Source organism: Triturus cristatus, chromosome 7 (genome assembly GCF_964204655.1).
Source record: "Triturus cristatus chromosome 7, aTriCri1.1, whole genome shotgun sequence".
Taxonomy (NCBI): Eukaryota; Metazoa; Chordata; class Amphibia; order Caudata; family Salamandridae; genus Triturus; species Triturus cristatus.
This window is the reverse complement of record NC_140590.1, coordinates 945,143,542-945,167,695: the sequence shown is the minus strand read 5'-3', so window position 1 is coordinate 945,167,695 and position 24,154 is coordinate 945,143,542. Positions and strand designations below refer to the sequence as shown.

Sequence of the window (24,154 nt, the reverse complement as noted above, 5' to 3'; positions counted from 1 at the left end):
AGCCATAGTTGTTGCTTACTTATCTTACGCAAAGCCAATAGTCTTAGCTTGTTGTAGGCGTAATTTTACTTGTTGTATTATATATCTGGATGCAATGACCAAGGCAACAAATTACCAGTCAGGCGGCACACTATGCTAAGCACAGCTTTTTATTACTGTTTTAAGACACGCCCTAATTACATTGGCTACGCCCCTTGAGAGAACCCAACATTTTATCATCACAGTTAAAGCCCTGGCTTTATTCCCATAGAGCAATCTGTCTAGATGTGTGTTTAGTTGGAGCAGGGCTCATTCAAGCATGTCAGTGCATGAGTCCACAGTGAGAGAGAGTTACACATGTGGGCTCCAGTTTATTTTGTCCTACCCAGCACGAACCGGTAATTTTAAATGACTAGACAGAGGAGGGTTGGCGAGCCGCTCCTCAGCTTGGAAAAGGCTGTACTGCAGTGTACACCCTGCACACAATAATGCGCGATGCAAACCCGCCCCGCACTCGGAGTCCCGGAGAGCACCGGCCACCTGTCTCTAAAGAGGCGCTTCCGGAGTCGGTGCCAGATCTCGGCCTTCACACCGGCTCACGTTACCGCGTTGTCTGCAGCACGCCATAAACCGCCTTGAGTTTACAAGCAGGAGAATTAAAAGGTAAATCTAAAAATGTTTTTTTTTTTAAACTGCGGCACGCGAGAGGGGCATCTGTGGGTCTGAAAGAGCGCGTTGCATAATTTAAGAAACATCAGCATTTACGCTTCCTGCGAATAATTGTGAACACAAATCACCATCGACATCGGATTCCGTCTGTTAAATGCTCACATACAGAAAGACAACTGTGCACACTGAAAGCCCGTCTCCGCAGTCCGCACAATGAAAACAGAAGAGGCAATGAAAATAAACAGTTTTTTTGTTTGTTAATCGCACCCTATGGCCTAGCGCCTGCCAGGATCGGCGGTGCTCATAGCCCGCATTCCTTAACTCGCTTTCATCCTGCAGGGCCCCGGGGCGGCCTCGGACCCAGGCCAAGCGGCCCTGTCTGCAACCATACACCCCCCCCCCCCACCCCCGCGCAGGAAGAGTGAGGGGACCCGAGAACACCCATGGCCTTCTAGAATACGTTCACTTCCAGTGAGTGCGGCTGCAGGTATCGCTAATCATTACTCTCTTCGTAAAATAAACCGCGTCTATCTGGGCAAGCACCAGGAGGCGCATTCTGCTTGCACCTGCGATGGCCAAAGCCAGGCTCACCATTGGTCAGTAAAACAAAAGGGGCTACCGATGACGCCCCTCCATCGGTGCCCTTGTATTCAAGGCCCTTCTCAGTGCACAGCCCTATAAACGACCCACAAACAACTGCTTGGCTCTATGATTACAAACTGGAATGTGTGCAGAGACTGAAGACAGACTAAATAAACGAGGCATGCTGGGAATTACAAGTGGGGGGGAGGGGTAGGGGGGCTGATTGGACCAGATTCTCCAAGCTATTGGTGTGCTCTGGTGCACGAACAGCATATTTCTGTTATTAATTGGAAAAAATATGTTTTTGTACGAATAAACGTTCTGTAGTGTTTGCCTGAGTTGGACCCAACCATTGTCACGGGGGTCCCAGGCGATATGTAGAGAGCCTCCCCCTGAGCGTGCGCACAGTGGACGTGCCCTACGTCCACACGGAAGGCACGCCGGTAAGCCAATAAAGAGCCCGGAGCGCTGGGCGTGGGCAGGCATTAAGCTGGCCATTACACTACTGCACGTGTGGTCTGAGATCATTCCTAGGCCCTAGACCATAACACCACATTGGCGACAAGGTGGTCTAACCACCCCATCGCGTGCACCGCCGCCTCACGCTCTTGCCCAAGGAGCGGGTCGGCTTCCCTCCTACTGAGGCCGTGTTCCTGCCCGCGTGTGGCCCCAGCTGCCCCCAGGCTGTGCACACCCTGACCGGACTTGCTGCCTGCCTCCCCCGCCTGGCCGAACTCACTGCAAGCACCTCCGGCCCCCAGCGACTGCCTCCTGCCTGCCCCGGAGCTTTCTGTCCCAGCGGAGCCTGCACCCGCGGAACAACGCGACCGGCCTGCCATCCCTCACGCTTCTCGCGTGCAACGCGACAACCAGACCTGCCGTTTCTCACGCATCTCGCGTGAGATACCGATTCATCACTTTGGAGGCCCCTGGTCGCTCCTCCTGCTCTCCCGGACGTCCCTGGGCATTGAGGCAGCCCTAAGAACCCGCGACCGACGCCCGGAAGACTGGTGTACCTTCCCCGAGGTGTGCAGGTGAGGCCCCCTGCGGCCGCGCCCATCCTCAGCGGCCATGGCCAACGTGCCCCCCCTGGAGCCGTTCGCAGTCACCGGCACCCCCCGTCACAAGCCGCACGGTGGAAGAAGTGGGTGGAACGACAGGAGAACTACTTTGTGGCGGCGGAAGTCGCGACTGAGCGGCGGCGTGCCATGCTGTTACACCTAGGAGGTAAAGCAATCCACGACATATCGAAAGACGTAACCGAAGGTGGCCCGCCCAGAACATATACCACGTTGCGCGACGCCATTACGGCGTATTTTGAACCTTTCGCTAGCGCTGACTATGAAAGATTCCTGCTCCGCCAGGCCCGCCAGCTCCCGGATGAGTCGGTAGACGTCTTTTACGCAAGGTTGAAGAAGCTAGCCAGCACGTGCACCCTCCCCGATGTGGACGACGAGATCCGCGCCCAATTCATCCAGGGCTGTGCGTCTTCGAAGCTGCACGAGAGGGTATTGGAGGCGGACAACATGCCCATGCGCGACATCCTCAGGGGTGGGGGAATCATATCGCCCGACGCCCGAACCATGTAGTTTTTATACGTGGGCAAGAAGATTTAATGTCTATTTTGTCCAACGGACAAGTAGACATTAAATCACGTAAAGAAAATAGGCTGTGGGCACTCTGGAGCTCACAGCCAATCAAACAAGCTTGCCGAGAGCCTTTGGAGGCCTCTGATTGGCTAGCAGCCCATGACTTCACTGGGCTCTAGCCAGTGATAGGCTGCGGAGTGAATCGTCACTCAGTCTCGGCAAGCAGTTGAACTTCGAGACCGCCGCGAGCGAGGCAATTACATTTCTGAGGTAAAATGAATCACTGCCATAGCGCCTGCCACCACTGCTAGTGTTATTTTGCCCAGCGTGCATACAAATTGCACTGAAATATTGTAATACAACTTGTCTGCCTGCTGACGGACCGTCTCTAATGCGGCGTCATTGCGGCTGCAGAAAGTGCGGGCTAATCGCTGCTACTGCCGACTGCGCACGTTTCTATTGGTATGCAGAGTGGATTAAAACTCCCTTTCATACCAGATGTCTGACACAGATTGGGCAATTTGTCTCACAAATGGGCGATATCTATCCCATTTGTGTGAGAAAATGCTCAATTGGCCAGTGCCTATTTTTCGGGCTTAATTTAGCCCGTTGTACGCATTTTTTTTTAAACTGCAGCGGCGCCTCTGCGTCTTCGCTGCAGTTTCTTTCATAATTGTAAAAGGACCCAACTGTTCCCTTGACATTGCGGGCGGCATGGGCACTGCACATATCAAGTTGCATCACATTAGTGCAGTTGTTCCCAAACTGTGCGCCGCGTAGTATGTTCTGAATAAGATTTAATTCACAAACTTTGTAAATTAACTATTTACAGCCCCGAGAAACCCATTTGACAGTGTCATCCCCACCTGTCGGTGTCTGAATCATGATTTGGCCCAGCGCACAACATGCTTCACAATGCAATCAAGAGCCTCTGCTTTCACGGGACTGCTTTTCATTTCCCCTTGCTGATAGATGTTCTCATTGATTGGTGTCAGGGTACATCCGCCCAAACGGGATTGCTAAAGGGCTGCATTAAGGAACTGAAACAAACATGAGTGCGTAATGTTTTGCTAACCAGAGTCCAAATTAAATTTATCGCCGACGGCGCACTGCATACATAGTGACTGAAACCTCCCCAACCCCCTGGTCCTTCAAGGTGTAATGACATGAAATACCTTCACCTACCTTCTGACAGGGCTGCTCCGTCAAAACCTCCTCGCCCATAATGCACTTGTTACCTTCACAAACGGGGCAGATTTCCAATTAAGAATGAAATATGTTTTTAAAGATGTACAGGTAATTTACCGCTTCTTCCCTCTGCACCAACAACCCTGCGTGTTCCCTCTCCCTTCAGAGTTTTCCATATTCCTTTTCACTTCTAAATCCACCGTGTACGCCCTCCCACTAATGTGCACCACTCGGATGGAGGAAGGTTTCAACAGAGCGATGAAAACGTGTGTGTTATATTTATTTAAAAGACTCCTATCTCAATTATGAAAAACTCCTAGCGCCAGAAAAACAGTACCCCAGTAACAGACATGTGCTTTACAAATATTTAAATTAAATTAAACCAGACAGTCCTCTTCTCACTGTTTGATACCTCACACTCTGGCGGGACCGCTGATTTCTTTGCGAAGTGGCGAGAACAGGCTCGGAATTAATGGTTTCTGCACAAGGTTTGGATTTTAAAACTGTCTGGTGCCGATTGGTGGAGGTTCATCAGCCTTGGCTCTTTGCAGGATTTAGGATAATGATTAGTGCCTGGACTTCATCTGCGGGGGTTAAAAATACATTTGATTTTCGAAAGCGAAAGTAGCCGCCTCAATGTTCTGATGCTGAAGGCTTTACGTAATGCTCGTTGTGACCAGTATTGGAAATCAGTATTTCTGCTGAAGAACGCTCCCTCCATCGCAAAAGGTCACAAACGGCTCTCCAATTCCACCACCAAGGAGGCATCTATGGTGCTTGTGTTTTGGCTGGGCAATTAATCAGCTTAATATTCCGGCGCCATAAAGTGTGGCAGCGCTGGCATGGGGAGAAGATAGAGGCGCGCATACAGTAGCAGATTAAAAACCTCAGATGGAGCACGTGGAGGCGTGAGGAAAGGAAAGCGCATGCAGTGGCATAATAAAGTTAACTGCAGGCGCGTGCTTATTTGGTACGGAAGGGCGCTGCTTAACTAAGTGTAGTAATGTAACTGGCGCTCATCTAAAGCGCTCCAATATGTTCAGGTCGAGTTTGCGCTATTAAACTGCAAAAAAAAGTCATTCTTTTATTAAAAATACATTCTCAGAGACAGTCTCACTCTCGAGGTCATATGCAAGCATAGTCAAAGTCTTAAAATAACTAGGGCTAGAATATTGGAAACAAGTGAAATCGGGAGGTGGTGAGGAAGATATGAAAGGTACTACCATTAAAGAAGAAGAGAAAATGCTGATTTCGCTTGACAGGAGTTCAATCCTGGTGGTGTGTTCATTTGGTATGTGCTAGTTTATACAAACAGATATGCAGAGCTCTGCCAATGAACACAACTAGATCACTCTTGACTGTGCTTGTGTGAAACAGGGGGGGGTTTCTATATGTTTAAAAGGGATAATATCGCTTGTCAAGTTTTTCTTAAGCATTACTATTGCACAGCATTTAAATGGTTTACTGATTTTAATAAAACAAAAATATATTAATGTTTCTCTGTCAGCCGGAGCCCTTATGTTTGATGTGGGACGGAAGTAGGTGGGACAAGTGGATTTTCCAGGACATGTAGATCTCAGTTGCATTTTGTCCCTTGGACAAGTAGATTATTTGGAAAATTCCACACCCCTGCTCATACTAGGGCGATCAAAGGAGTTATCCAAGGCTAGAGCTGCGCACATGGAGCCAAAGCCGGCGGTCGCAATCAAGACAGAGCCAGTGTGCGCCCTCAAGACCGACGCCACCGAGAACCACACGAATCAACCCCGGCGAAGAAACCCAAGACTGGCTCAGTCTCCCCGGCCGCGCCGGCGCGTGGTGCAGAGGCGCGACGCCCCACAGAGGAGCATGCCCGGCACAAGGCAAGGTCTGCAGCGCATGCGGGAAAGCCAACCACTTCGCAAGTGTATGTCTGTCGGCACCGAAGAAGAAGCAGAGTGGCCCACCCAGAAGGGTAAGACAGTTAGAGCCGCTACCCAGCACATCTACCAGCAGTGACATGGACGACGATGAAGCGGACGCAGCCTCCGTCCATGTCGTGCGAGTGCTTCACATCCTGGCAGCTACACCATCCGCAGAACCCATGTGCACAGTCAACGTGCAAGACCAAGCAGTAGCGGCCTTGATCGACACAGGCGCGTCAATCAACCTGATGGCCGCCAGCGTGTACCGGACACTAGAGAATGCCCCGGCACTCAATCCCACTAGGGTACAAGTGTACGCCTACGGCACCAGTCGCCCGCTACGCCTGTGCGGGATGTTCCGGACGGATCTGTTCCACGACGCCACTCGCCTGCAAACCAAGATCTGTGTGTCGCAAGAGGGATCAGGGTTCCTGCTTGGTTGCAGAACAGCCCAAGACCTCGGGCTGATCCACTTTGCACTCACAGTCCAAGCCCGCAGCCTTGACCATCTAGTGCTAAAACACACATCACTATTTGAAGGGCTCGGCTGTTTGAAGGGACCCGCCATCCACCTCCACAGACAAATCGGTCGCCCCTGTAGCCCTCCGGCACCGACGCATTGTGTTCCACCTATGACCCAACGTTGAAGCGGAACTGCGGGTACTCGAGCGAGCGGGAATCATCGAAAGGGAAGCGGGCCCACTCCGTGGGTGTCGCCCATCGTGGTAGCCAAGAAGCCGAAGCAGCCAGACGCCGTGCGGATCTGTGTGGACATGCGCATCCCCAACCTCGCTATCAAGCGCGAGCGCCACCTGACACCAACCATAGACGACATAGTCGGAGAGTTGTCTGGCTCAAAGTGGTTCTCAAAGATGGACCCGAGGTCTGGGTACCACCAGATTCCCCTACACCCTGATTCGCGCCCGATTACCACGTTCTCCACCCACGCGGGCCTCTGGCGGTACATCCGGCTCAACTTTGGGATATCGAGTGCAGCGAGGGGGTTTCAAAATATCATCCAGAACGTCCTGCAAGGGCTAGACGGTGTCTTAAATGTCAGTGACGACATTTTGGTCGACGCACCAACCTTGGACGAACACATCCAACGCCTCCAGGCAGTGTTTACCCGGCTTCAAGAGCGAGGGTTGACCCTCCACAGAGAGAAGTGCGACTTCCTACGTAAGGATATTAGTTTTTTTGGCTACAGATTCTCTGACCCGGGAATAGGCCCGGACCCAGAAAAGGTCAAAGACATCCACGCAGCCCCCGCGCCCACGTCGGTGACAGCAGTTCGCAGCTTCCTCGGGATGGTCACCTACTGCGGGAGGTTCATCAAGGACTTGTCCGACCTCACCGGCCCCCTCTGTGATCTCACAAAAGCCGCTGCCACCTGGGAGTGGGGTCCGGAACAGCAAGAGTCATTCCAGAAAACCAAGGCGGCGCTCTCAGCTGACACAACCCTAGCCTACTTCGATCCCCGAAACGAATCACAACTTGTAGTGGACGCCAGCCCGACAGGCCTAGGAGACGTGCTAACCCAGCTACAGGCATGCGGAGAATGGGCCCCCATCCCATATGCAAGCAGAACCCTCACACCAATGGAACAGCGATACTCGCAGATTGAAAGGGAGGCCATCGCCATCCTGTGGGGGTGCCGGCACTTCCACATCTATCTGTATGGGCACCCTTTTGTGGTAATCACAGATCACAAACCTCTCGTCCCGCTGTTCCAAGGCTCCTCCTCACGTCCTCCTCCTCGAATTGAAAAATGGGTGCTCCAGCTCCAGGAATTCCAGCTCACCATGGAGTATCGACCAGGCACCCGAAATCCAGCCGACTTCTTATCGAGACACGCCCGCCCGGCCACTGACTCGGAAGCTGCAGAAGCCACGTCCACGGAAGAGTATGTCAGGATGATCGTAGAAAGGTCAAGGCCCCTGCCAATCTCCCTGGAGGAAGTGGCGCGAGCCACCAAAGACGACGACTACCTCCAGATCGCCATCCAGGCCATCACGTCAGGCAACTGGAAGCCACTCCAAAGCCCATCGTCCTTCCGCACGCCTGGTGCCCAAGCAACGCTAAAGGCGCTCCACCAAGTCCGGAACGAACTGTCCGTGTCTCAGGAAGGATGCCTCCTGAGAGGCCCCCGCCTGGTGCTACCCGACTGTCTCACCCAACAGGCAGCCCTCCTGGCGCATGGCGCGCACCAAGGCATTGTAAAGTAAAAGAACCGCCTTCGGAGCAAACTCTGGTTCCCAGGCCTTGATAAAATAGTGGAAACAATCGTCCAGCGATGTCCGGTGTATTTTGCGACCAGCCTACCTAACCCTCCGGCGCCAGTGATCACCGAGGAAGGACCGACGTCTCCATGGGTGCGAGATAGTGCAGATTTCGGCAGTCTCCCCGGGGGGAAATACATGTTGGTGGTGATGGATGACTTCTCACGGTACCCTGAGGTGGAGATCCTGTCCTCGACTGCCGCCTCCGAGGTGATTCCCAAGTTGGAAAAGATAATTGCCACCCATGGCCTCATTGGGGAACTGCGCACGGACAGTGGTCCACCTTTCAATGGCGCCGAGTTAGCTGATTACCTGCAATCCCACCGTATCAAGCACTGACGCATAACCCCGAGGTGGCCTCAAGCTAACGGGGAAGTCGAGAGGCTAATGAGGACTCTGAACAAGACCATTCAGATTGCACTGGCGGACGGCCAGGGCCTAGAGCTAGCCCTCTATCAATTCCTACGCGAATACAGGCTGATGCCCCACTGCACCACAGGGGTTCCTCCAAGCCGCCTCTGTTTTGGCAGAACAGTCACAGACACCATCCCACACCATCCCATGTGGGCGTCATCACCAACCTCGCCTAACCGGTCCATGGAACAGAGAACAAAAACCAATCGCGAAGCATCCCGGAAGAGGAGAGCAGCCGACAGCCCAATCCAAATTGGTGACCGGGTGCTAGTGAAAGACCGCCACCCAGGTGGACAGTTCCGCCTGCCTTTCGAGTTAGACCCTTGGACGGTCACGAACATCAACGGAACGGTGATCACAGCGGTCAGGGACGGGGAAGAGGTCACAAGAAATGTGGCATTTTTTAAGAGAGTCCCAGATGGAGGTGAGGAAGAATTTCCCGAGCCGGGAAGCTACCGCCCAGCGTTATCCCCAGGTCCTCGAGAAGCCACGGAAGAAGAGATTCCACACAGAACAGAAAACACAGGGAGCACTTCGGCCACGCCTCCACGCAGAACAGAAAACACAGGGAGCACCTCGGACACGCCAGCCCACGGAGATCTGGAGTCACAAGGAACACAGAGCCGCGCAGGCGTGGCTGATACAGACTGTTCTGAGGACATGTTTCAAACCCCTCCATACAGGCGCAGCCAGAGCAGGTACCATCTGCGCCCATGTCCGCAGCCATCCCAGAGGTATCGAGATTTTGTGGCCCGCTGTCGACTGCTGAAGTGAGAGTGGGCTGTACCTCCGCCGAGACCAAGTAAGACTGTTCTTGTGTTTTGTTCATGAAACTCGCAGAGACTGCGTTTGAGACTTTAAAGATGTTTTGCCGCTAAGTTTCATGTTTGTTAGATTTTTACATTTTTGGGTAAAGGAGGAATGTAGTGTTTGCCTGAGTTGGACTCAACCATTGTCACGGGGGTCCCAGGTGATATGTAGAGAGCCTCCCCTGAGCGTGCGCACAGTGGACGTGCCCTACGTCCACACGGAAGGCACGCCGGTAAGCCAATAAAGAGCCCGGAGCGCTGGGCGTGGGCAGGCATTAAGCTGGCCATTACACTACTGCACGTGTGGTCTGAGATCATTCCTAGGCCCTAGACCATAACACCACATTGGCGACAAGGTTGTCTAACCACCCCATCGCGTGCACCGCCGCCTCACGCTCTTGCCCGAGGAGCGGGTCGACTTCCCTCCTACTGAGGCCGTGTTCCTGCCCGCGTGTGGCCCCAGCTGCCCCCAGGCTGTGCACACCCTGCCCGGACTTGCTGCCTGCGCCCCCCCCCCGCCTGGCCGAACTCACTGCAAGCACCTCCGGCCCCCAGCGACTGCCTCCTGCCTGCCCGGGAGCTTTCTGTCCCAGCGGAGCCTGCACCCGCGGAACAACGCGACCAGCCTGCCATCCCTCACGCTTCTCGCGTGCAACGCGACAACCAGACCTGCCGTTTCTCACGCATCTCGCGTGAGATACCGATTCATCACTTTGGAGACCCCTGGTCGCTCCTCCTCCTGCTCTCCCGGACGTCCCTGGGCATCGAGGCAGCCCTAAGAACCCGCGACCGACGCCCGGAAGACTGGTGTACCTTACCCTCGGACACTATTCCAAGTCTCTCGCACGCAATTAAGGTACTAAAATTCTATGAACCAATTCGCTAACGCGTTCGAGTCCATTTCTTAGTACTAAAATCTTGCATACTTTTCCACAGTTGCCGAGATACTACATTAAACATCGTGGCAGTCATAACCAGATCAATATAGTGAAGATAAGCTACCTTTTCAAGTCTTTCCCAGCCATCAGAATGATGAACACCTAATGTAAGTCAAATAGGAATGAATGTGTGATTGTGATGGCACACACTACTTCTTAAACACCACCAGAATTGTTGAATTGTTGGCTTATTTTCCCATTTTTTCCTAATTTCAGAGTCACTGTCAGAGAGATCGGCTAATCTACTCTTCATTCTATAGAGGTAAATCAAGTCCCAAGTACGATGTTTAGGTGCTTTGAGAAGGTTTTTGGGCGTCCCTCGGTTACTCCTAAAGGTTTTTGTTATTTTTAACTTACAGGTCCTGATGAGAGACCCAGAAACTAAGGGGTTTCAAAACGCGTAGATCTTCTGGTGTGACCACAAGAATTGTGAATTTTTAAAAAAGAAATAACATAGAGAGCATTGAGTTTAGTAACTTTCTCTGTGGTCTTGAAAAAAGTCTTGTATTTGTGTTTTCAAATTACTCTTTGTATATTCAGTCTTTTATATTGTTTGATAGGTAGAATGTGATGAATGAATGTTTTGTTGAATTAGTGTTTAGAGTGAATAAATGAATGGTGTCAGGAATGCTTGGAATGTATTAAATGAATGGTGTGAACAATTCGTTTAAATATTGCTCATTGATGTGAGGTGAAATTTTTTGGATCTTTTGAAAATGGAAGGTTTATAATGTAATTTGAAATGAATAAATGTATGGATTAATTCGGCGAAAACAAAGGTCTGATACGCATTTTGTTGTCTCCCAAAATGTGCCCTCATAAGTGAATTTGACGTCTTAGAATAGTGGCAGTACTAGCCAATTTTTGCTATTTCTCAATACGGGCCCAGCTTTACTGCCTTTGTCCTACCTCCAGTATTGGTTTGGCCATTACACTACTGCACGTGTGGTCTGAGATCATTCCTAGGCCCTAGGCCATAACACCACACGTTCCGGCAGATGTCAGTTTTGCGTGTCTGAGGCAGGGTTACCTGTAAAAATTGGTGAAGTTCCACAAGCGGAACAATTTTTGGTGTTTATAAATACTTTGCTTCTGGCAGCTTCCAACCCTGATAATCTGGAAGGCTTGCAGTGTTTTCTTTATGAGGGCGGGGAGCACCGACCCCTGCCCGCTGCCAGCCTCACTAAAATAAAGTGAACGATACAAAGGAAATGAAATAGTTCTTTGCTTTTTTATTTTTCACAAGGTGTACCCCAGCCTGCCCTGGTGCCGGATAAATGAGGGTGTGTCCTTTGCTGCACAGAGGACTAGAGCGTTGACTGGCCAGACACTTGCAAAGTGTGCGAGTCAGTTTGGCCGGCGTTCTTGCGCTGGCCATATTGACATGCGCACTTTGAAGCTCCCCACCCAGCTGCCCTGGACAGCTGGATGGAGGCCAATGTCAAGCCTACAGGGCCTGAAGGAGTGTCTAGCCAGCCCACTCCATCCAATCCTGGTACTGCTCTCATGCTGGTTAACAGCATGAGAGAAGCGTCTGAATTACTTAGGAAATTACCTCTTCCACTTATGCCCTTCAGAGCCACAGATTGCTTAGGACAGAAGGGCGTCGACAGGGTAAGTACATTTAATTTATTTTTAATGTCATTGCAATGCATGTAAGTGTTTTTATTTTGCATGCTTGTTTTATGAGTATGTCTTTTGAGATGCGGTGGGGCACTTCACTCGCCCCTCTACTTTTATATGTTACCAGCCGCCCCTGAGGCTGGCACCTGTTTAGTGCAGAAGTAAGTCTGTTTTCATGGTACGAAAATGGAGAAACAAACCCAAAATTGACGAGGGGACAGGAGAAAGGGGTTCTCCAGGGGAAACATATACATATTTTCTCCCTGAAAAATAACAAAAGTTATTCAGTGCAAATTGACACATTTATTACGGTTATGCAGCTGTAAGAATACACGTGCTATACTTAGAATATAACATTGTATTTGCATGCAAGAACTTCTGGAAAGCTAAGACAGTGGCAACTTCCCAGAGTACTCTTGGAGTTTTTTTGTGAATTGCAAGAAAGTCAGCAATTTGTCCCAAATTTTGGAGTACATTTCAGACTGTGACCCTGATTGCAATTCTATTGCGAAACGCAAAACGTGAACCTACTACCTCCCGCGGTTAATTCCGAGAGATGAAATGCTTCAACTGAAGTGAAAGGCATTAAGCTGGCCATTACACTACTGCACGTGTGGTCTGAGATCATTCCTAGGCCCTAGACCATAACACCACATTGGCGACAAGGTTGTCTAACCACCCCATCGCGTGCACCGCCGCCTCACGCTCTTGCCCGAGGAGCGGGTCGACTTCCCTCCTACTGAGGCCGTGTTCCTGCCCGCGTGTGGCCCCAGCTGCCCCCAGGCTGTGCACACCCTGCCCGGACTTGCTGCCTGCGCCCCCCCCCCGCCTGGCCGAACTCACTGCAAGCACCTCCGGCCCCCAGCGACTGCCTCCTGCCTGCCCGGGAGCTTTCTGTCCCAGCGGAGCCTGCACCCGCGGAACAACGCGACCAGCCTGCCATCCCTCACGCTTCTCGCGTGCAACGCGACAACCAGACCTGCCGTTTCTCACGCATCTCGCGTGAGATACCGATTCATCACTTTGGAGACCCCTGGTCGCTCCTCCTCCTGCTCTCCCGGACGTCCCTGGGCATCGAGGCAGCCCTAAGAACCCGCGACCGACGCCCGGAAGACTGGTGTACCTTACCCTCGGACACTATTCCAAGTCTCTCGCACGCAATTAAGGTACTAAACTTCTATGAACCAATTCGCTAACGCGTTCGAGTCCATTTCTTAGTACTAAAATCTTGCATACTTTTCCACAGTTGCCGAGATACTACATTAAACATCGTGGCAGTCATAACCAGATCAATATAGTGAAGATAAGCTACCTTTTCAAGTCTTTCCCAGCCATCAGAATGATGAACACCTAATGTAAGTCAAATAGGAATGAATGTGTGATTGTGATGGCACACACTACTTCTTAAACACCACCAGAATTGTTGAATTGTTGAATTGTTGGCTTATTTTCCCATTTTTTCCTAATTTCAGAGTCACTGTCAGAGAGATCGGCTAATCTACTCTTCATTCTATAGAGGTAAATCAAGTCCCAAGTACGATGTTTAGGTGCTTTGAGAAGGTTTTTGGGCGTCCCTCGGTTACTCCTAAAGGTTTTTGTTATTTTTAACTTACAGGTCCTGATGAGAGACCCAGAAACTAAGGGGTTTCAAAACGCGTAGATCTTCTGGTGTGACCACAAGAATTGTGAATTTTTAAAAAAGAAATAACATAGAGAGCATTGAGTTTAGTAACTTTCTCTGTGGTCTTGAAAAAAGTCTTGTATTTGTGTTTTCAAATTACTCTTTGTATATTCAGTCTTTTATATTGTTTGATAGGTAGAATGTGATGAATGAATGTTTTGTTGAATTAGTGTTTAGAGTGAATAAATGAATGGTGTCAGGAATGCTTGGAATGTATTAAATGAATGGTGTGAACAATTCGTTTAAATATTGCTCATTGATGTGAGGTGAAATTTTTTGGATCTTTTGAAAATGGAAGGTTTATAATGTAATTTGAAATGAATAAATGTATGGATTAATTCGGCGAAAACAAAGGTCTGATACGCATTTTGTTGTCTCCCAAAATGTGCCCTCATAAGTGAATTTGACGTCTTAGAATAGTGGCAGTACTAGCCAATTTTTGCTATTTCTCAATACGGGCCCAGCTTTACTGCCTTTGTCCTACCTCCAGTATTGGTTTGGCCATTACACTACTGCACGTGTGGTCTGAGATCATTCCTAGGCCCTAGGCCATAACACCACACATTCCGGCAGATGTCAGTTTTGCGTGTCTGAGGCAGGGTTACCTGTAAAAATTGGTGAAGTTCCACAAGCGGAACAATTTTTGGTGTTTATAAATACTTTGCTTCTGGCAGCTTCCAACCCTGATAATCTGGAAGGCTTGCAGTGTTTTCTTTATGAGGGCGGGGAGCACCGACCCCTGCCCGCTGCCAGCCTCACTAAAATAAAGTGAACGATACAAAGGAAATGAAATAGTTCTTTGCTTTTTTATTTTTCACAAGGTGTACCCCAGCCTGCCCTGGTGCCGGATAAATGAGGGTGTGTCCTTTGCTGCACAGAGGACTAGAGCGTTGACTGGCCAGACACTTGCAAAGTGTGCGAGTCAGTTTGGCCGGCGTTCTTGCGCTGGCCATATTGACATGCGCACTTTGAAGCTCCCCACCCAGCTGCCCTGGACAGCTGGATGGAGGCCAATGTCAAGCCTACAGGGCCTGAAGGAGTGTCTAGCCAGCCCACTCCATCCAATCCTGGTACTGCTCTCATGCTGGTTAACAGCATGAGAGAAGCGTCTGAATTACTTAGGAAATTACCTCTTCCACTTATGCCCTTCAGAGCCACAGATTGCTTAGGACAGAAGGGCGTCGACAGGGTAAGTACATTTAATTTATTTTTAATGTCATTGCAATGCATGTAAGTGTTTTTATTTTGCATGCTTGTTTTATGAGTATGTCTTTTGAGATGCGGTGGGGCACTTCACTCGCCCCTCTACTTTTATATGTTACCAGCCGCCCCTGAGGCTGGCACCTGTTTAGTGCAGAAGTAAGTCTGTTTTCATGGTACGAAAATGGAGAAACAAACCTAAAATTGACGAGGGGACAGGAGAAAGGGGTTCTCCAGGGGAAACATATACATATTTTCTCCCTGAAAAATAACAAAAGTTATTCAGTGCAAATTGACACATTTATTACGGTTATGCAGCTGTAAGAATACACGTGCTATACTTAGAATATAACATTGTATTTGCATGCAAGAACTTCTGGAAAGCTAAGACAGTGGCAACTTCCCAGAGTACTCTTGGAGTTTTTTTGTGAATTGCAAGAAAGTCAGCAATTTGTCCCAAATTTTGGAGTACATTTCAGACTGTGACCCTGATTGCAATTCTATTGCGAAACGCAAAACGTGAACCTACTACCTCCCGCGGTTAATTCCGAGAGATAAAATGCTTCAACTGAAGTGAAAGGCAGGGAGTCACCTGTGCAATGAAACGGAGGGAAGGGCAGGCCGCTAATCAAGCCTGCTTGCCTGAAAGAAATGTAAACGTGCACAACTGGTTAATCTGCAAATGTAAAGGGTGCTTGGTAACCGATATTGGCTTTAATTGATGGAATCACTTAAAGTTTCCTGATGACACTTTTTTTTACGTATTGTAAGGGGGCTACAAGCTAAACTGTAAAGTATGTGCTTTTAAAGGGCAGTTATAAAAAACTGCACTTCGTACAGTCCGCAAAATATCCATATTTTGGAAACACTTTATCTTAAACCTTTTTGTGTATTTTGTAGCATTCTATCTTCTACTGTGGGTAATGCAAGTTTAAAATATTGACTTACATGTTCACAGTGCTTTTTGTCACAGACTGGGACCTTGTAGCACTAAACAAACACAAGTCACTATTCTCCACTGCACCAGCCATGACTAAAATCTGTGGCTCTATGGTGCAGTGCATTAACTAACGGAGCACTCATAATGTACACTAGTGCATTTCCAACTGATCAACCCAACTTGTATTTAATTTTCATTTAAGTGGTGCATTATTTTATATGCAGTTATGTTATTTAATATGTAATTACAGGAAGATAAAAGTCCCCCAAAAAGTTACTGAATATTTTGCTTTTTAGCCACGCCTAGACCACTTCCCCATGCTCATTTACCCCGCCCCATTGCAAACAGCATCACAGATCCCATACTTTTTTTTAATGCACTTTGACCACTAGGGCATGTATTACAGAAAGTGCACCCTTGGGGCGCAACAGGAGTTTGCACCCGCTTTGCGTGCCCCGGGGGGACTTTGGTATTACAGAAGAGGCCACAGACGCTTGCGCAGCTCCTTCTGTAATACTGATAGCACTGGCGCACATACGGCACTAGCACTATTTACAGGGGGATTTCCCTCATTTGAATGCTGGCGTGCCCCATGCAAATGATGGAATCTCTTTGCTTCTGCACCCGCGCCGTATACAGTTGCAGGCGCAGAAGCAAAGAAGCTCTCAGGGGGCACACTCACAGTGTAGAACAGAGCAGGCCTCTGGCTGGGGGAGGGGGGTCCCATGGGCCCCCCAGACATCCCTTTGCAGGCGGGTGCAGTCACTGACTGCACCCACCTGCAAAAGGATCTCTAATCCCCTTTAAAAGTGCAGGCGGGACCCGCCTGCACTGTGAGAACACGGAATGAAATGAATGAAAGGAGTTTTTATAGAGCGCGATGGCTACCCTGAGGCGTCCCAGCGCTAAAAAGGCCAGCATAAGCGTAGAAGGTAGAGGGACCTAGTCTGTAGTGGTAAGCAGCCACGTTTTTAGCCCCTTTCGAAAGGAAAGATGGTTGGGTTCTGAACGTAAATGGAGAGGCAGAGAGTTCCAGAGTTTTGATGAATTATAGGAGAACAGCCGTCCGCCAGCTCTGGTTCTCTTAATTTGTGGCAGCGTGGTCAGAAACAAGGATGCTGACCTAAGGTGTCTGGTGGGAAGGTGGGGTGAAATCAGGGAACGAGTTATGGTGGCGCCAGTTTTCCAAAAAACGCGGTGAGCAATGCATACGCTCTTGAAGGAAATTCTTTCCCTGATTGGGAGCCAGTGCAGTTTCTTTAGACCAGGTTTAACTGAAGCATGACAAGGAACTTGCAGGAGCATTCGTGCTGCACAGTTCTGAATAACCTGAAGCTTATTGATCGTGGACTGGGGTGCCCCCAAATAGAGGGCATTTCCATAGTCCAGACGAGAGAGTATAAGGCCTTGGGTCATAAGTTGTCTAGCTTTAAAGGGGAGTCGGGAGAGAATTTTTCGAATGAGCCTGAGCATCCCGACACAGGTGGCTGAGAGTTTAGCTGCCTAGCAGGAGAAGTTGAGAGATTTGTCCAACCAGATACCCAGACTCTTAATTGAGTCCTTGGGAATCGGAGTAGGACCAAGGCAGGATGGCCAGAGGAAGTTATTGATGGCGTTGGTAGAGTTGCCCAAAAGCATCAGCTCTGTCTTATCTCCGTTTAATTTAAGACAGGATGAGGTCATCCAGGAGGCCACTGCTTCTAGGCAGTCCCTCAGGTTATTGTTCGTCTGAGTCTGAGTTTGGTTTAAGGCGACTACTAACTGGGTGTCGTCCGCATAGGCCACAATTTTTATCCCAAACGGGCGGACGATTGCAGCTAGAGGGGTCATATAAATGTTGAAGAGCGTTGGGCTCAATGAGGAGCCCTGCGGCACTCCACATTCTAGAGGTTTACAAAAAGAGGGGGCATTATTCTCGAAAACCTGGAAGGAGCGATCGGACAAGAAGGAGTTAAACCATTTGAGGACCTGAGTAGAGATTCCTAGATTGGTAAGTCTCTGGAGAAGGATGCTGTGGTTCGCAGTGTCAAACGCAGCACTGAGATCAAGGAGGAAAATGGCAGCAGTGCCTCCTTGATCAGTAATCCTCCTAGCCTCTTCCGTCACTGCAATCAGAGCAGTCTCAGTCCCATGCAAGGGCTGAAACCCAGTCTGGGAAGGATCTAACAGGTGGTGGGTCTCGAGAAACTCCGTCAATGACTTATTGACATGCTTCTCCAGAATTTTGCTGAGCCAAGGTAAGAGAGAGATTGGTCGATAGTTCGCCGGGTTGTTGCTATCTAGGTTAGGTTTTTTTAACAGGGCTTTTACCATAGCCTGTTTCCAAGGGGGTGGAACTATGCCAGTGGCTAGGGAGGCATTAAGTAGCTCCATGATAGTGGGGAGGATGAGTGACTGACTAGCATCAGTGATCGCGGGGGCGCGGGGTCATTGGGGGAACCGGATTTAATCTGAGACATCAAGGACTGTAAAATGGGCTGATTCAGAGGGGGGAGTGTTTCAAGTGTTATAAGGGGCGGCACATCTGTCTTAGCATCTTCAACAGTCATTGGGAGGGTCTGGGTAATAGGGAAGGTGGTGTAAATAGCCTGGATTTTTCCATGGAAAAATTCTGCCAGATCGTTGCAACGAAGTTGAGCATCATCAGTGTTGGGAATCTTTCCTGGAAGTTTAAGGAGAGTTTTTACAATGTTGTAAATTTCTTTAGGCTTAGAGGCAGCTGCAGTGATCTTAGCTTCGAAAAAAGCAGCTTGTGCCTTACTGATTTTGTTCTTATAAGCTTTTATGGCAGCTCTGTAAGCAATTTTTCTGGTGGGTGAAAAGTCCAGACGTCATTCCCTCTCTAGTTTTTTACAGAGGCGCTCGCTTTCTCGCAGGTCTTGGGAATACCAAGGGGCAGTTTTGGTGCCACGCTTGGATTTAATGCATTCTAAGGGGAGAGTAGCATCCAAGGAATTCAAGATCCAGTTGTTAAAATTCCGATTGGCTAGGGTGGGGTCAGGATCGGGAGAAGGTCTTAATGACTCGAGGGCTAGAGCCCACTCCGCTCGTGAAAGTTTAGACCAATTCCGTTCTTTCCGAATGACTTTAGATGTGAGAGGAGGACTATGTATAATAGCCAGACAGAAAGGGATCAGAAAGTGATCTGTCCAGGGTAGCGGGACGGGGTTTTCCACCAGAAGGTCATTATAGTTATTGAAGATGGGATCCAGCAAATGACCCTTACAATGGGTGGGTTTTGTTACTAACTGCTGGAGTTGTAGTGCAGCGAGGTTCTCGGACAGATCTAAGGAATTGTGGTCTGTAGTGTTATCAAGATGGATGTTGAAATCTCCTAGAAGGGTATAGTTTGCTAAGCTACATACCGAGTTAGCCAATGAGGGGGATAAGGCATGAAGAAATTGCCCCATAGGCCCCGGTGGGCGGTATATAAGCGTCCCTGAAAAGGTGTTAGTAGCAGAGAGATCAAGAGAGAAGGTTAAACTTTCACAATTGGGGAAAGAATTGGGCAGACTCCGACAGTTATAGCAGTCCCTAAAGATAATGGCAAGGCCACCTCCTCTGGTGGGGCGGTCTGCCCGTAGGATCAGATAGCCCTTAGGTAATGCTTTAATAACGTCAGGGTCTGACTCGGAGTGGAGCCAGGCTTCTGTTAAAAATAAGGCATCTGGTTTAGTGTCCTCTATAAACAGCGAAACCTCTGTGCTATGTTTAGGGAGTGACCTACAGTTCAAAAGGTACATGCGAACTAGAGTACTTTTATCCGTATGGTCATGGAGGATTTGAAAGCCACAGTGTGGACAGACTAATCCGCGATCTATTGGATAGCAGGAAGGGACGCAGAGAGGAGAGGACTTCCTTCTAAGTTGAAGGAGAGCCTGGGGGCTATATCTCCGTATAGTGGGGAGAAAAGGAGCAGGGGTCGTGGCCCCGGGCCCCAGTCGGCCGCGGACGGGCGCAGACGGGCTTGCCTTTGGCGCGCCGCCGGCGCGGCCGCTGCGCGCTTGTGCCATAAGTCTCTTTGTAGCGTATGGGAAGCAGACACTAGACTGCTCCCCACGCTACTTCCAAGATGGCGGGCGGGCGTGCAAAGTTGAGAACTTCAAGTGTTTGGGGGCCCAAGTATTAAAATATTAAAGGGCCGCAGTGAGTAAAACACATGTAAAAATGACAATAATTATTCAAAACTGGTTTAAAAAGCTCAAGGTAAACGCTACCTTAAAACAGTACTAGGATCGCTCCAGCCCCCGATACGAAACGCTACAGCCACTGTCTCCCGGCTCAAGCCTCAGGAGATTCGCCGCTGCGCGCTTGTGCCATAAGCCTCTTTGTAGCGTGTGGGAAGCAGACACTAGACTGCTCCCCACGCTACTTTCAAGATGGCAGGCGGGCGTGCAAAGTTGAGAACTTCAAGTGTTTGCGGGCCAAGTATTAAAATATTAAAGTGCCGCAGTGAGTAAAACACATGTAAAAATGACAATAATTATTAAAAACTGGTTTAAAAAGCTCAAGGTAAACGCTGTAAAGCAGCCGCTCTATTTTTTCACTGAATGCCCACTCCCACCCCTGTGTTCGTGGCTGCCCTGGGGGCAGTGCATTCATCATAAAAGGGTGCATTTTTATTTGATTGTCCCTTTGTTAAAAGGTGCGCCCGGCGCAAACAATGAAAATGCACCTGGTCTGTAGTGCGGCCCCTGGTGTAGTAATTTGAGATTCTTGTTAACTTTCGTATAGAGTAAAGAGAAAATTGTGTACGGGTGCAAAGGAAACCACATCATTTGAGAATCAACATATTATTAAAAAACTCCCAACAATGCGATTAATATTCACAGTAATACATTCTCTACCTACGTTGCAGGCCTGAGCGCCATTTTGAGTAGACCAGGCATAACCAGGAGCCGCTTGTTGACACTGTAAGAGAAGGAAGTTGATAGCGAGACATTGTTGCGATCCCAGAGCGAACGTCACTGGACATGCCAGCCCTGGATGGCGTCTTTGCTCACTCCTCAGTTATGACTTTGGATGCCCTTTACAAGCGACTACGGATACTTAGCAACCACTGCAATGCAACAAACCTGGCGCTGACGCCACCAGGAAGCCATGGCTGATCGCACGCAATTGTGCCAATGAGGTTTTGTCTGACAGCTGCACTCAGATCCGAGACAGCCCAACCCCAGCTCTGTGTTCAGTTGCATTTGCTGTGTTGTTGGAGCTCACCTGCTCCACAGCCTCGGGGCAGGCCTGCTGCCCCGCTCCTGCTAGTTTATGAAACGCAATATTTGTATGTGACATCACCAAATCATAAATTCACCGTGTGATAATAAATGTACATTAATGATGTATAAACGTACATTATTTTAAAGTTCAAATGTTTAACAAAAATGAATGACCGCACGTGGCAGAGCATTAAAGCCTTTAATAGCCACAGTACAACGTTTGGTGTTGGAAAACGTACAAAGTACAAAGCAAAGAGACTCCCCGAGTCTATTGATACTCATTTTAGAGGCTGAAGTGAGACTCTATAACCTCCACATTTCCCTAAGGTGACCACACTAGTTTTCTCTCATCTTCATGAACTGTTTTTTTTTATTGTCATATTATACATTGCAGGAAAAATAACATTAAACACAGCGATTCTTACAACAGCAGAACACGAATCCACCCAGACTTGGGTATGTATACCGAGGAAATTTGAAACGTAAGTGGGGGAATCATTGCATAAATGATAAAAATAACTTTGAAACTGTGGGCACATTTCACAAATTCCTTTTCTATAAAACTGTCCTACTCTAGTCATGGATACAATGGTGATTTATTTCAGCATTATAATGGCACACGCTACTAAAATGACAATCTAGGTATTCTGATCGAGTTCTGGTAAAATAACAATGTTTGCACACTAGCACAATGATGGAATATTTTGGCAACTTTTTGGAAAATTCAAGGTATATTTTTCCTCATCTCTTGGGCCATGATATGAAATCCGGCACAAGATTACAGCCACGAATGTGGTGGATTGCAGGTGAGTCATTGATTGATTAGTAAACAATTGCCATTAGCCATCAATAAACAATCAGGTTTCCAGACCAGCTTGGAAAAATTAAAACAGATTCAAAGTGTTACAAATGAAACCAAACTCCCAAAATTAGTACTGAAAGTACCTTGGGTCTAGTTTCTTCATAAACAAATCTTGTGTGCTCATCAATGATATATTAATAGTTTTCTTTATCAATTTATACATTTCTGTGTTCTTCTGTGAGGAATTGATAGCTTCCTTGAAACATCCTGTCATTGTGTGTGAGAGTATTTTGTCCAAAATCAATGATCTATTTATAGAGTTTCTATAGTGTGAGGATCTGTGTGTATTATATTATATGACTGTGGGTCCTTATTATGGAATACACTTGCAAACCCTGTCTTGACTCCATTCAGGCCCATTTGTGAACCTTAAGCTCAACTGTGGGTAGCAGTGGTTATGAGCAAGAAGGCTAAACAAAGGAGTTATGTGTAAAGCATTTAACAGCACCAAGGCATTTGATATTTTGTCACACATAGGGTGGCACAAGCAGTGCTGCAGCCATGAGTGGAGACTCTGCTTTACATGCCCTTGGGACCCTGGGTGCCGTATACTAGGGACTAGCGCCCCCACAGCAAAACTTGACAAGTTCAAATTACACTGTGAACTAGCTGAGTTCTTTCGCAAACTCAAGCTCAAAGCTTTCTTTGAAAACGCCCCCACTCAACCCGACTCTGGAGATCAAGGGGACAAACCCTTTAGAGTCAAGTCCACATTCATTCCACCTCCGAGCTCAACCCCACCAGAAATTCTTAAGTATGAACAATCAGTGTTCAAAGAAATTGAAGCTCTGGAAGAACCAAACACGTTTCAAAACACCAGCAAGTTAGAACGAATGGCTCTACAATTACTGAAAAACAACCCCGAGATCATAATCAAACCAGCCGATAAAGGAGGAGGCACGGTCATACTCAACAAAGAAGAATACCATCGAGAATGTGAGCGACTACTCAAGGATACTAAAAACGATGGGAAATTGCAGATGGCGGAGGGGGGGCTTCAGTATCTAGGGGTATTCTTATCACCCACTCCGGCGATTTCTTGGGGGCGACGCTCACTATTTTTGGTCGGTCTGCGATATTTAAAATGGTGGCTCTTCCTCGCCTTCTGTATCAGCTGCAGAATCACCCTTATGTGATCTCACCGAAATGGTTCCGTCGGGTGAATTCGACTTTGGGTCAGTTTCTGTGGGGGGTGGGGCGGTGCGAGTGGCCTTACGGACGTGCTTCCTCTCAACATATACTGGGGGTCTGGCAACGTCGGATCTGCTCTCATATTAATATGCCTCCCACCTGCTGGTCCTGAAGGAGTGGTGGTATGGGAGGGGGGGGGACCCGGCGTACGCAGTGGAGCGGCGGCTCATGGCCCCGCACACACTTCATACCTTGCTTTACTCCGCCGTGCATCAGGCGCGCTTGCCATCGGTGACGCAGGTAGTTTTTCGGATTTGGCGCCAGGCACTGACGCGCATTGGGTGGTGGGGTGTGCTCACGCGGGAGACCCCATTGTGGCACAATGGGCGACTACCACAGTTGGCGGCCCTGGGGGTGGGATCGGATAGGCATCTCCACCATAGGTGACGTGGTGCAGGGGTGCGTTCTGAAGTCCTTCTAAGATCTTCAACAGGAATTCAGCATGCCACGGACGCAGTTCTATAGATATCTACAGTTTCGCCATGCACTCTCCCCAAGGCTGGTGGGGTTAGACTCCATAGCTGACTTTAGCCCAGTGGAGGCGAAGCTTTTTATGGGAGACCTCCAAGAAAAGAAAATCTCCAAGATATATCGATCGCTCGTTATCCACAGCGCCCCTTCGCTCCAGCAGCTCAAAGGGAAATGGAAGGAGGATGTTGGGCCCCTTGATGAGATGGACTGGACGGATGCACTGGCCTCCCCTCGGGGGGCGACCATAGCTATCCGACTCCGACTTATACAATTTAAATATCTGCATCGGGCTTACTTTACCAGGCGGAGGTTGTGGCGGGCGGGCTTGATTGTCTCTCCGGAGTGTCTCCGCTGTGGACGGGAGGAGGGCTCCTTCTTCCACACGATTTGGCGTTGTGGGTCATTGTCTCGGTTTTGGAGAGGGGTGTTGGCCTGCCTATCCGCGGTATTGGGTTGGGATCTTCCTGCTGACCCCAAGCTGATACTCTTGCACATTATGGAGGATATTGGTGGCAACATATACAAGAGACACTTATTGCTGCTGGGTCTCACGCTGGCAAAGAGGGATATCGCCCGGGCATGGAAGGCTCCGGCTGCCCCCTCGCTAAATGTGTGGAAG

General features: G+C 49.0%; 1 protein-coding gene across 1 annotated transcript in view; it reads right to left on the bottom strand.

Moving 5' to 3' along the window:
- Positions 1 to 24,154, bottom strand: part of LOC146810894 (collagen alpha-1(XXIII) chain-like) — an 826,927-nt gene that overhangs the window by 442,496 nt on the left and 360,277 nt on the right. The gene's annotated exons all lie outside the window — the stretch shown is intronic.